General features: G+C 40.5%; 1 long non-coding RNA gene across 1 annotated transcript in view; it reads left to right on the top strand.

Annotated features, from left to right (window-relative positions):
• Window positions 1-621: 621 nt before the first annotated feature.
• Window positions 622-13838, top strand: part of LOC119519609 — a 21195-nt gene continuing 7978 nt past the window's right edge. The window contains exon 1 of the long non-coding RNA XR_005214053.1: window positions 622-671. This is a non-coding gene — a long non-coding RNA (uncharacterized LOC119519609). The remainder of the gene's footprint in view (window positions 672-13838) is intronic.

Here is a 13838-nt window from a genome sequence, read left to right as displayed (position 1 = left end):
AGAGATAAGAAAGAAGGCGAGAGTTCGGGGCTCCGGCGATAAAGGTGCTAGGTCCGCGGTGGCAGCAGCGCGGGGTGCAGGTGGCTGCAGGAGCTGGGAGCCGCCCGGGGAACAATGCAAAGATGGCTTTCCTGAGCAGCCAGTGGGCCCCTCGTGGTCCGTTGAAGGGCTTAATGCATTTAAAAATCCTAAGGCGGTTTTATAATCCTTCCCCCCTCCACTCTGCTCCCTTCTGGCCCAGACCATTTAATGTGTTTTAAAACATTTAAAAATTCATTTCTTGATCTATTTCTCCGACTACGTATTTTTGTTTTCTCGTTTGTTTCCTGCATGTATTGGCCCCAACTCTAGAGCAGCCCTCCTTGACTCTAATGAAGCCCCTATTTCCTAGGACCAGAGTTTTGATGTGGGCGGGTCAAAGGTGGAGTGTTTTATTTACTAACTTCCAGTAGATTGGAGGAACAGGTTTCTGGAAACAGATCAATTCTTTTTTCAGCTAAGTGTGAGATTCTTGCTACAGCAACCAAATGACACTGTCATCTAGGTGGTGCATTGTAAAATATCCCTAGATAATATTAACTACTCATATTCCTTATCTCTGATTGGCTCTAGGATGTGACCTTGTGCCTGAAATATCTAAAGAGCTTTAGAAGTATCAGTGCACACCTGAGGTAAGGTGAAAGAGGGTTTTATAATAAGGTACAAGGTTATACCTTCTGTTCTTCAGTTTTTCCTGTCTTATGCTTCTCTGCTAGAATATTTCTATCTATGCAATGTTTCCTGTAGGAATCAGAATGTACATGATAAATTCAGGCCACTCATTGATCCAGATGTTTCCAGAGCACTCTAAATTGCTTCCTTAAAAAAATAAAAAAATAAAAAAAAGATGGCATTCTGTCACCCAATCTTTTGAAGGGTAAAATTGAGTAACTAAGAGTACCCGAAAGATGAAAACCAAGTAAAGCTCTGACTTTTTTTTTTTTTTTTTTACCATGTTCTGGGGCTAAAATGGGCTGATATATATAGTTTTTACCCTAAGATTTCTGTTAAAGAATTAAAGTAGTTCATTTAATGGAAATGTGTATTTTTTAAGCATTTACATGGGGTTGTGACAGAAAAGCCAAGGAGCCCCAAGAATTGCTGACCAGACAGAAGGTATCAACCTGGAGAGGAAGCAAGACTTCTAGCCTCTGAAAGTGTGAGCCAACAAATTCCTGTTAAGCCAAATAAATAAATAAATAAATAAATAAAAAGTCACATGGGGTTAGTTTGTTTCCTTCTATAACCTTTCTTTTAGGCCTTTATTTCCTGAGGTAATTGCATGCAACTGGACAGGGTGGGGCTATCTGAATTCATTACATGCCAGTTGGTGAAATTATAGGTGAATACTTGCCCAACACTTTTAAGGTACAGCTCGGTGAGATCCCATTCTATTAGTTATCTATTGCTGTGTAACACATTATCCTAAAATTTGGAAGCCTAAAATAACATTTATTATCTCATAGGGTTTCTGAAGGTCAGGAATCTGTAGCAGTTTAACTTAGGGGGTTCTGGCTCAGGGTCTCTCCTGAGACTATGGACAAGAATTTGGCTGGATATGTTCTCTCTGAGGACTTAGCTAGGTTGGATGCTTTGCTTTAAGCTCACTCACTTGACTGTTGGCAAGAAGCCTCATTTCCTCACCCTTTGAACATCTCCCTGGAGCTGTTCCTGTCATGTTCCCCCCAAAAGAAAGTGTCCCAAGAGAGCAGTCTTGCAACCAAGATGACCAAAACCAGAAAGTCTTTTTGTAACCTAATTTTGGAATTGACGTAACATCATTTCTCTCATATGTGATTGGTTACACAGACCAACCCTGGTACAGTGGGAAAGAGAACTCCACACGGTATGAATACCAGGAAGTGGAATTCATTGGTGGTGGGGGGACATATTGGGGACTGTCTACCACAGCTATTTATTCACCATTCTAACCTTTCTCCATAAAGTCTCAGGCATTGTCCCATTACTATTGATGATTTATTTGGTTTCCAGCTAAGGTGAAACCCACTGCCTCTGTACTAAATCCAATAATCTTGTTTACTCAAGGATAGCATTCTAGGAAGTCTCCTCTTTGTCCTGGATTATTAAGTGTTCTGTCTCTCTGGATCATCTCATCAGCTGACATATTGATTATCGTATCACCTCTCATTAAATGATCCTCTTTGGATGACATATCCCTATCCTGCTTTTGTGTGTGTGTGTGTGTGTGCCTACAGAAAAATTTCTCATTTGTCTGTATTCGTGGTCTCCAAAACTTTTCTTATTCTTGAAAATCACTCTTGTCAAGGTCAACAGCAGATTCCATATTGGTTTATCCCGTGATTCATTTTTAGTTTTCAGAATATTTGATCTATTAGCAGCATTTGTCAGAGTTCAGTTCCCCCTGCTTCAAGATAATCTTTCACTTGTGTTCCTGGATGCCTCCTATCTCAGCAGCTCTGAGTTCCTTCTTGATCTCCTCTTCTGTGTTCTTCTTCTCTCCTTGACATTTAACTGCTGGTGTGTTCCAGGGCTCTTTTTTCTCACTCTAACTCTTTCCCTAAGTGACCTTATCCAGTCTTGTGTTTTAAATAGTGCTATATTTAAAATAAATGTATTTCAAATAATATATTAAAAACATATTATTTATATAAGACTCCAAAATGTGTATACCTAGCCAAGACCTCTGCTTGGTCTCTGATCTTATAGATCTACCTGCTGCACATCCCCTTTTGTGTGTCATCCTCCTCTCTTTCACATTCCAAATCCAATCCATCAATAAATTTTGTGGGTTATACCTACAAGATTTTCACTGAGAATCTTACATCTTCTTTGTACAACCATTTCTCTGTGCTACTGATAACACTATTTTCTTTTTTTGTGTCATTCCAATATCTTTATAACTTGTCTTCCTGCTTCCGCCGTTACTCTACATTGTGTTCTTCACACAGTAGCCAGTGTAATCCTTTTCACATAAAAATCAGATCATATCTTTCCTCAGAGCCATCCTCCTTCTAGACTCTAGGGAAGAATTTATTCCTTACCTGTTCCAGCCTCTGGAAATATTCTCTTTTATAAGCACATTTCGGGCCCACCTGGAAAACTGAGGCTATTGCCCCATCCCAAGATCCTTTACTTAATCACATCCAGAAAGACCATTTTTCCCATAGGTAATGTTTACAGGTTTCAGGGATTTGGGAGGCCATTATTCAACCTACTATATTCCCCACTCCTTCTTTCCCCCAGACCAGGACAACCACTAGTTCACTTTCAATCTTTGTACTTTTGCCTATTCTGGACATTTCATATAAATGGAATCACACAATATGTAGTGTTTTATGACTGGCTTCTTTCACTAAGCATAATGTTTTCAAGGTTCACCTATGTCCTAGCATACATGTCATTCCTTTATTATGGCTGAATAATATTCCATTGCATGAATAATATTTTATTTTGTTTATCCATTCATCAATCAGTGGACATTTTGGTTGTTTCTACTTTTTGACTATTACAAAGCCTGCTTCTACAAATATTTGCATAGAAGTTTTTGTGTGTAGATATTGCTGGGTCACATGGTAACTCTTTATCCACCTTTTGAGGAATGGGCAAACTCTTTTCTAGAGCAGCTAGACCATATTACATTCTCACCTGCTGTCTGTGTGGCTTCCAATTTCTCCATATTCTAGCTAACAGTTGTTATTGTCCATCTTTTTTATTACAGCCAATTTAGTGAGCATGAAATAGAATTTCATTGTGATTTTGATTTGCATTTTCCTAGTGACACTGAACATTTATTCATGTACCTAATGACTCTTTGTATGTCACCTTTGGAGAACTGTTTATCCAAATCCTTTAGCCATATTTTTATTGTGTTATATTTTTTATTTGGTTGTAAGAGTTTCTTATATATTCTAGATAAAAGTCTCTTACCACGTTTATAAATTTTCCAGATATTTTCCCCATTGTGTGGATTTTCTGTACTTTCTTGATGATGTCAGTTGAAACAACATTTTAAAATTTTGGTGAAGTTCAGTTTATCTATTTTTTCTTTCGTCATTTGTGCTTTCAGTGAAATAGCTAAGAATCCATTGCCTAACACAAGGTTAGGAAGATGAGTTCCTATGTTTCCATAGAAGAGGTTTATAGTTTTTGTCTTAAATAGACATCTGTGATCCACTTTTAAAAAGTTTTTACTTAGATTTTTATTTTGAGATGATTATGAATTTACATGTAATTTTTTCTACTTGTGCTCCCAGATTAGAAATTTTATTTTTATCTCAACTCTTTTCGTTTCTAAATGTTGGGTGAAGATGGTGAGGTGGGACTAGGACTGCCTGATCCTCAGGTTGGGGAGAACCTGTGCTTGGGTTTGTGGAAGGGGACAGGGCTGATCTTGGGAAGGGAGAGGAACTGGGCTTTAGGTGGTGGGAGGGTATTGGGCTGGTGCTCAGGTGGAGGAGGCACTGGGCCTGGGATGGTGAGAGGGGATTTGGCTTTGGCTTGAGTGGGGGATGGGGCCTGAGCCGGTTTGAATGCATTATGTCCCCCAGAAAAAGCCGTATTCTTTGATGCAATCTTGTGGGGCAGACAGAATAGTGGGGATTAAGTTGGAAGATTTGAATTAGGTTGTTTGCATTGAGATGCGCCCCACCCAACTGTAGATGATAACTGATGGGATATTTCCATGGAGGCATGGCCCCACCCATTCAGGGTGAGCCTTGATCAGTGGAGCCATATAAACGTGCTGACTCAAAGAGATGAAACTGAGTGCAGCTGGGAGTGATGTTTTGAAGAGGAGCAAGCTTGCTAGAGAGGAGCATCCTGGGAGAAAGCCATTTTGAGGCCAGAGCTTTGGAGCAGATGCCAGCTGCCTTCCTAGCTAGCAGAGGTTTTCCGGATGCCATTGGCCATCCTGCGGTGAAGGTACCCGATTGCTGATGTGTTACCTTGGACGCTTTGTGGCCTTAAGACTGTAACTGTGTAGTGAAATAAACCCCCGTTTTATAAAAGCCTATCCATCTCTGGTGTTTTGCATTCTTCAGCATTAGCAAACTAGGAGAGATTTTGGTACCGAGAGAAGAGGGGTGCTTTTGCTGCTGAGTCTGCAAATACCAAACATGTTTGAATGCCTTTTTAAATGGATAATGGGGAGTTTCTGGAAGAATTGTGAGGAACTTGATAGAAAAGGCCAAAACTGCTTTAAAGAGACTGTTTATGGAAATATGGAGTCTAAAGATACTTCTGATGAGTACTGGAGCAGAAATGATCAATGTGTTGTTGTAAACTGGAAGAAAGGCGATATTTGTTTTAAAGTGGCAGAGAATTTGGCAAAATTGAGTCCTGGTGTCAGGTGGAAGGAAGAATCTGGAAGCAACAACCTGGAATACTTAGCTGAGGAGATCTCCAGACTACGTGTGGAGGATGTATCCTGGCTTCTCCTTGCAGCTTATAGTAAAATGCAAGCAGAGAGAGATAAACTTAGAACTGAACTCTTGGGTTGAAAGAAACCAGAAGTTGATGGCTTGAAAAATTACAGACTTCCAGTGGGTGGAATCCCAGAAGCTACAGCCCAATGTGAGGATGTAACCAAACATGGAACCCAGCCACCATTTCAGTACAAGCCAAGACTGGAAAAGGAGTTAAGCAGAAAGGATTTGTGGAAAGTCCTATTGTCTGATGGCTTTGACCCTTGTATGCTTCATGCAAAGCCAACAGAATTCTTGCGAGTCCTTTATAGACGGAGCCATTGACAGTCTGGACTGGAGGAGACAGGTAAGGAAAAAATTAAAGGAAAAATTTCTTCAAAGACAGAGCCATGGAGGTTGAGGTCTGGAGTCAAGAGGTCTCGGGCTGGGAGAGTGGAGCAGCCCACATGCATGGAAAGGGTGAGTTTGCCCTGGAGGTTGAGGGCAGGCTTTCTGCCTCGATGCTCTGGAAGAGTTTTGCCATCTGAGGTCCCAAAGAGCGTGGAGCACATTCCCAGGGAATTGGGGAGAGTCTGGCTGCCACCACACTTTTCTGAAGGGGTTGAGCGTGTGTCCCGGAGATGGAAGGGAATCCGGGAGCTGCCCCGATGTTTGAGGAGGGTGGGGCCGAGAAGGTGGTCTCCCCAATGTGTGGATATGTTGGAGCACTCACCCAAGCATTTAGAGAGGAAACAGCTGCGAAAAAGGCCCTTGGGAAGGGTTAGGCTCCCGCTCTCTCAAGCCCCAAGGATGCAACGTCATTCTGTTAATGACTCTCAGACTTTGAAATCTAATGGAGTTTGTCCTGCAGGTTTTAGGAACAGTTTTGGTCCTGTTAACCCTGTTTTCCTTACTCTTTCTCCTTATGGCAATGGGAATGTATATCCTATGAATGTCCCTCCTTTGTATATTGGAAGCATATAACTTGTTCTAAGTCCACAGATCCACAACTAAAGGAGAATTCTGCCTTAGGACTGCTCACGCCTGTAATTTGATTTTGATGGGATCTTGTACTTAACTATTGTTACTGAAATGATTTAAGTTTCTGTGGTATTATGGGATGAATGTATTTTGTATTTGGAAAGAATATGATTTTCTGGGGTCCAGGGGGTGGGATGTGCCAGTTTGAATGTATTATGTCCCCCAGAAAAAGCCATATTCTTTGATGCAATCTTGTGGGGCAGACAGAATAGTGGGGATTAAGTTGGAACGTTTGAATTAGGTTGTTTGCATCGAGATGCGCCCCACCCAACTGTAGATGATAACTGATGGGATATTTCCATGGAGGCGTGGCCCCACCCATTCAGGGTGGGCCTTGATCAGTGGAGCCATATAAACATGCTGACTCAAAGAGATGAAACAGTGCAGCTGGGAGTGGTGTTTTGAAGAGGAGCAAGCTTGCTAGAGAGGAGCATCCTGGGAGAAAGCCGTTTTGAGGCCAGTGCTTTGGAGCAGACGCCAGTTGCCTTCCTAGCTAGCAGAGGATTTCTGGACGCCATTGGCGATCCTCTGGTGAAGGTACCCGACTGCTGATGTGTTACCTTGGACGCTTTGTGGCCTTAAGACTGTAACTGTGTAGTGAAATAAACCCCCGTTTTATAAAAGCCCTATCCATCTCTGGTGTTTTGCATTCTGCAGCATTAGCAAACTAGAACAGGTCCTGATACTGCCGTGAATGGTGGGCCTGCATGGGGGCTGGGAGTTGAGATGTGACTTGCTCCCCCTGTGACCACACACACCAAATTGCAGGGCTCTGGGATGAGGTGGGAAAGGACAAGACCAGGGCCCGCCACTATGTCCTGTGCTATTGGTGAACACTTGACTCACTCAGATTTAGGGTACAGGGCCTAGTCTGGGGGCATGGTGTAGTGAACTTGCCTACAATGTGCAAGGGCCAATCCCAGAGTCCCTCTCCCTCCTCTGGGGGGCACCCACCCTTGCCCAGCATGGATACCCTCTGCTTGTTGCTTTTTACCCCACTTTTGTTGCCCCAGCAGAGGCAGACCCCTCTCCTATCAGTGATGCCCTTAGATTTGCTTCTCTTCAGTGTTCCTTCCTCAGCCAAACCCTGGATTTCTGTTCTTTCAAAGCTTCCACAGAAGCAAAAATTTCCTGCCTTGCTCTACTCAGGCTCCCACAACCATAACAGTTACTTCAGGTGTCTCTTGTCCTATTTTTACCTCACCAACAAATCTCTTCTCTCAGAGTCATACCCTGGCCAGAAAGCCAGGAACTTTTGAGGTGCCATGGGGCATGGGCCAAGGTGGGTGCTGGGGTGGTGCATCTAGAGGGGATGCTGACCTGGGAGAGGGGGCACATGGGGGCTAGAATAGGGTCTCCTGACCTGAGCCCCTTTGTCATCAGGCCTCATGTCTCCATCCATTGGGAGCCCCACGGTGCTGGAACCAGGCCTATTTGAACTGGTCTGGGCTGGATTTGGGTACCTGCCTCCCTGGGTGCGACCTTGGGAAGAAAGTCAGGCTTCAGGACAGATGGGGAGAGCAAGAAAGATCAGGATCCTTCCCTGGTGGAGAGACCAGGCAGGAGTGGGAGGAAAGTGAGGGCCTGAGCCCTGCCATTCAAGCCAGTTTGGGGGTCTTCTTTGGGATCTTATTTGGATCATCTTTTGGGTCACTTCAGCTTGGGAAATACTCAGCTTGGTTGGACTGTGCAATGTGTTTCTGGAAAGGGATGGAAGAGAGTGTGGTCTGGTACATACCCTTGTCATTTCAAGAGACCCTAGATCTTTTACCACAGGGCACAGGATGGTCCTGGTGCCTCCAGAGTCACAGCGTGGCTGTCAGGCTGGCTTTTCTCTGTGGACCTGCAATGTCCCACAGTCATTTCCTTCTTGTGAGCCATAGAGCTTCAGGACCCCAGTTACCAAATGGATGAATGAAGCATATAAAAGAGGTCATTGTATTTATCACCACTAGATCTGTGGTTCTCATATAAAAATGTCCATTTGTCTCACATTGGGATAGAGACACTCAGCCACCTTCTCCCCCCTTGACTCATTCAATAAACTTTTGTCCCTGATTGGCTGTAGATACAGTGCTCAAGAGAAGCACACTGGCTTTGACTTGTGAGGTTTAGCTGAGAAAACAGAAATAAGCCAAAAAAAAAAAAAAATGCTAAGATGACCTGTATTTTGAAGTGCAAGTTGTATCTAATTCTTAAAGAAAGGAGGCTTGGTGATCTGGAAGGTGACAAAGGCAGGAGAGCTTCAGGGGATGATGTTCTGGACATAGGGACATGCTGCTCAAGTCCTGATGTAAAGCCATTGTCCAGTTTGAGATCAGAAAGAAGCTATGGAAATGAGGTTGGAGAGGGTGGAGATGAGAGGGGCAGGGAGGGAAGCAGATAGATCATGGAGAAGAGATAAGGGATGGGTGATCTTCTTAAGTGCTGATTCATGTTTTCTAATTCATTGTGGTGATGCTGGAAGTGAGCCACTGTAGAGGAAGGGAGGATCCTGAGCACGCATGACTGTCATCCAGGCTTCGAGAAAGCAGAGTTGAGGAAAGACACTGAGTTGGACAGATGGAGGAGGTGTCATGGCCTTGTCAGGTTGCTGGAAGTTCAGGTGTGTGGCATGAAGGAAAGAGTGGCTGGAGGATGGCTTGTGGAGTTGTGACATATTCACCTTGGCCACTGGTCCTTGTTTTAATGCAGTTTTATTCAGATATAGTCACATACCATATGATTGTCCAAAGTGTACAATCAGTTCACAATATCATCATGTAGTTGTGCATTCATCACCACAATTAATTTTTTCAACATTTTAATTACTTGAAAAAATAAGAATAAGAATAAAAATAAAAATAAAAGTAAAAAACAATACCCAAAATATCTCAGCCATTTGTATTTCCTCTTCAGAGAACTGTCTTTTCATATTTTTTGCCCATTTTATGATTGGGCTCTCTGTACTATTGTCACTGAGTTGTAGGATTTCTTTATATATGCAAGATATCAATCTTTTGTGAGATACATCGTTTCCAAAAATTTTTTGCCATTGAGTTGGCTGTCTCTTCACGTTTTTGACAAATGCCTTTGAGGTACAGAAACGTCTAAGCTCGAGGAGTTCTCGTTTATCTAATTTTTCTTTTGTTGCTTGTGCTTTGTGTGTAAAGTCTAAGAAGTGGCCACCTAATAAAAGGTATTGAAGATGTTTCTCTTCATTATCTTCTAGGAGTTTTATGGTACTGTCTTTTATATTGAGATCTTTGGTCCACTTTGAGTTAATTTTTGTGTAGGGTGTGAGGTAGGGGTCCTCTTTCATTCTTTTGTATATGGATATCCAACTCTCCTAGCCCCATTTGTTGAAAAGGCTATGTCCCAGTTCAGTGTCTTTGGGAGCCTTATCAAAGAGCAGTTGGCTGTATATCTGGGGGTCAGTCTCTGAATTCTCAATTCAATTCCATTAATCAATATGTCTGCCTCTGTGCCAGTACCATGATGTTTTGACAACCGTGGCTTTATACTAAGCTTCAAAGTCAGGGAGTGTAAGTCCTCCCTCTTTGTTTTTCTTTTTTAGAGTGTTTTTAGCAATTTGAGGCATCTTTCCTTTCCAAATAAATTTGATAACTAGCTTTTCCAAGTCTGCAAAGTAGTTTGTTGGAATTTTGATTGGGATTGCATTGAATGTATAGATGAGTTTGGGTAGAATTGACATTTAAATGCATTTAGCCTTCCTGTCCATGAATATGGAATATTTTTCCATCTTTTAAGGTCCCCTTCTGTTCCTTTTAGTAGAGTTATATAGTTTTGTTTGTTTTTTTTTTTTTTGTATAGGCCTTTTACATCTTCGGTTAAGTTTATTCCTAGGTACTTGATTTCTTTAATTGCTATTGAAAATGGTATCTTTTTCTTGAGTATCTCTTCAATTTCTTCATTTCTACCATATAGAAACATTACTGATTTAGGTGCATTAATCTTGTATCCTGCTACTTTGCTAAATTTCTTTATTAGCTCTAGTAGCTGTATCATTGATTTCTCAGAGTTTTCCAGATATAAGATCATATCATCTGCAAACAATGACAGTTTTACTTCTTCCTTTCCGATTTGGATGTTTTTTATTTCTTTGTCTTGCCAGACTGCCTTGGCTATCCCTTCCAGCGCAATGTTGACTAACAGTGGTGACAGTTGGCATCTTTGTCTTGTTCCTGATCTTAGAGGGAAGGCTTTCAGTCTCTCACCATTGAGTACTATGGTGTCTGTGGATTTTTCATATATTCCCTTTATCATATTGAGGAAGTTTCTTTCAATTCCTTCCTTTTGAAGTGTTTTTATCAAAAAGGGATGTTGGATTTTGTCGAATGCTTTTTCAGCATCTATTGAGATGATCATTTGATTTTTCCTTTTGATTTGTTAATGTGTTGTAATACATTGATTGATTTTCTTATGTTGAACCACCCTTCCATGCCTGGAATGCACCCCACTTGGTCATGGTGTATGATTTTTTAATGTGTCTTTGGATTATTTGCAAGGATTTTGTTGAGAACTTTTGCATCTATATTCATTAGGGAGATAGGCATGTAGTTTTCCTTTTTTGTAGCATCTTTGCCTGGTTTTGGTATTAGATTGATGTTAGTATCATAAAATGAGTTAGGTAGTGTTCCATTTTCCTCGATGTTTTGAAAGAGTTTAAGTAAGATTGGTGTCAGTTCTGTTTGGAAAGTTTGGTAGAAATCCCCTGTGAAGCCATCTGACCCTGTGCATTTATTTGTGGGAAGTTTCTGATGACTGATTGGATCTCTTTGCTTGTGATTTGTTGGTTAAGGTCTTCTATTTGTTCTCTGGTCAGTCTAGGTTGTTCATATGTTCCCAGGAAATTGTCCATTTCCTCTACATTGTCAAGCTTGTTGCATACAGTTGTTCATATTATCCCCTTATACATTTTTAAATTCCTTCGGGATCTGCAGTAATGTCACCTTTCTCTTTCATTATTTTGTTTATATGGGTCTTCTCTCTTTTTGATTTTGTCAGTCTAGCTAGCGGCTTGTCAATCTTACTGATCTCAAAGAACCAACTTTTGGTGTTATTTATTCTCTCTGTTGTTTTTTTCTGTTCTCTATGTCATTTAATTCTGCTTTAATCCTTGCTATTTCTTTTCTTCTACTTGGTTTAGGATTGGTTTGCTGTTCATTTTCTAGCTTCTTCAGTTGACCCATTAGTTCTTTGATTTTAGCTCTTTCCTCCTTTTTAATATATGTGTTTAGTGCTATAAATTTCCCCCTCAGTGCTGCTTTTGTTGTATCCCATAGGTTTTGTATGTTGTGTTCTCATTTTCATTTATCTCTTTATATTTAGCAATTTCTCTTGCTATTTCTTCTTTAACCCACTGATTGCTTAGGCGTGTGTTGTTTAACCACCAGGTATTTGTGAATTTTGTAAGTCTCTGATGGTTAACTTCTAATTGTATTCCATTATGGTCAGAGAATGTGCTTTGAATCATTTCAATATTTTTTTTAAATTTATTAAGGCTTCTTTTATGTCCCAGCATATGACCTATTCTGGAGAAAGTTCTGTGAGCACTAGAGAAGAATGTGTATTCTGGTGATTTGGGATGTAATGTTCTATATATGTCTGTTAAATCCAATTCATTTATCAGATTCTTTAGGTTTTTAATTTCCTTATTGGTGTTCTGTCTTGTTGATCTATGTATAGGAGTGATGTGTTGAAGTCTCCCTCAGTCATTGTGGAAAGATCAATTTCTTCCTTTAGATTTGCCAGTGTTTGTCTCATGTATTTTGTGGCACCTTGATTGGGTACATAAACATTTATGATTGTTATTTCTCCTTGTTGAATTTCCCTTTATTAGGATGTAGTGGCCTTCTTTGTCTCTCGTAACATCCTTGCATTTAAAGTCTATTTTATCTGAGATTGATATTGCTACTCCTGCTTTCTTTTGGCTGTAGCTTGCATGAAATATTTTTTCCATCTCTTCAGTTTCAATTTCTTTATGTCCCTGTGTCTAAGATGAGTCTCTTCTGTGTAACATATTGATGGTTCATATTTTTTGATCCATTCTGCCAATCTGTATGTTTTACTTGGGGAGTTTAATCCATTTACATTCATTGTTATTATTCTGAAGGCATTTCTTGAATCAGCCATCCTATCCTTTGGTGTATGTTTGTCAGATATTTTTTTTCCCTCTCACTCTTTTTTTGTCCTTTAATGAACCAATATTGAATCTCTTTAGTACTGTACCTTTCTCCATCTCTCTCTCTCCTTTCTCTGTTTCTCCATTGGTAGGGATCCTTTTAGTATCTCAAGTAGAGCAGGTCTTTTATTAGCAAAATCTCTCCATTTGTTTGTCTGTGAAAAATTTGAGCTCTCCATCAAATTTGAAGGAGAGCTTTACTGGATAAATAATTCTTGGTTGGCAATTTTTCCTCTCAGAATTTTCAATATGTCATGCCACTGCCTTCTTGCCTCCATGGTGGCTGCTGAGTAGTCACTACTTAGTCTTATGTTGTTTCCTTTCTATGTGGTAAATTGCTTTTCTCTTGCTGCTTTCCAAACTTGCTCCTTCTCTTCAGTATTTTACATTCTGATCAGAAGATGTCTCAGAGTGGGTTTATTCTATTTGGAGTTCACTGAGGTTTTATGCTTTGTGTATTTATGTTGTGTAGAAGGTTTGGGAATTTTCCCCAACAATTTCTTTGAATACTCTTCTTAGACCTTACCTTCTTATATTTGGACGTTTCATATTGTCTATCATATCCCTGTGGTCCGATTCAATTTTTGTGACTTTTTCCCGCATTCGTTCTTTTGTTCTTTCATTTTCTGTTTTGTCGTCCTCCAGGTCACTCATTGATTGTTCAGCTTCCTCTAGTCTTGCACTATGAGTTTCCAGAATCTGTTTAATTTGGTCAGCAGTTTCTTTTATTTCCATGAGATCATCTATGTTTTTAATTTACTCTTGAAATTTGTTCTTTATGCTCTTCTAGGGTCTTCTTCATGTCTTTTATATCCTGTACCATACTCTCGCTGTTTGTCTTTAGTTCTTTGATTAATTATTCCAAGTACTGTGTTACCTCTGATATTTTGATTTGGGTGTTTTGGTTTGGGTTATCTGTATCATTTGTTTTTTTTTATATGCTTTAAAATTTTCTGTTGTTTTTGTCCTCTTGGCATTTGGTTAACTTGATAAGGTTCTTTTTGTATATGTAATGCTAATTCAGACACATCTCTAATTTGTCAGATCTACACCTTGGTTGTGTACTTTCTCTAACTAACAAGAAGGTGGCATCTGTGAGCCACCTATTCCCCTCAAGCAAGTTGTCCCCAACTTTCTCTTTGTGGTGTGTCAGGGTATGATTCTTGTGGGAGTCCAATTAGTGCACCAGG

The sequence above is a fragment of the Choloepus didactylus genome, chromosome 23 (assembly GCF_015220235.1).
Source record: "Choloepus didactylus isolate mChoDid1 chromosome 23, mChoDid1.pri, whole genome shotgun sequence".
NCBI classification, from domain to species: domain Eukaryota; kingdom Metazoa; phylum Chordata; class Mammalia; order Pilosa; family Megalonychidae; genus Choloepus; species Choloepus didactylus.
This window is presented reverse-complemented; position numbering and strand designations above follow the sequence as displayed.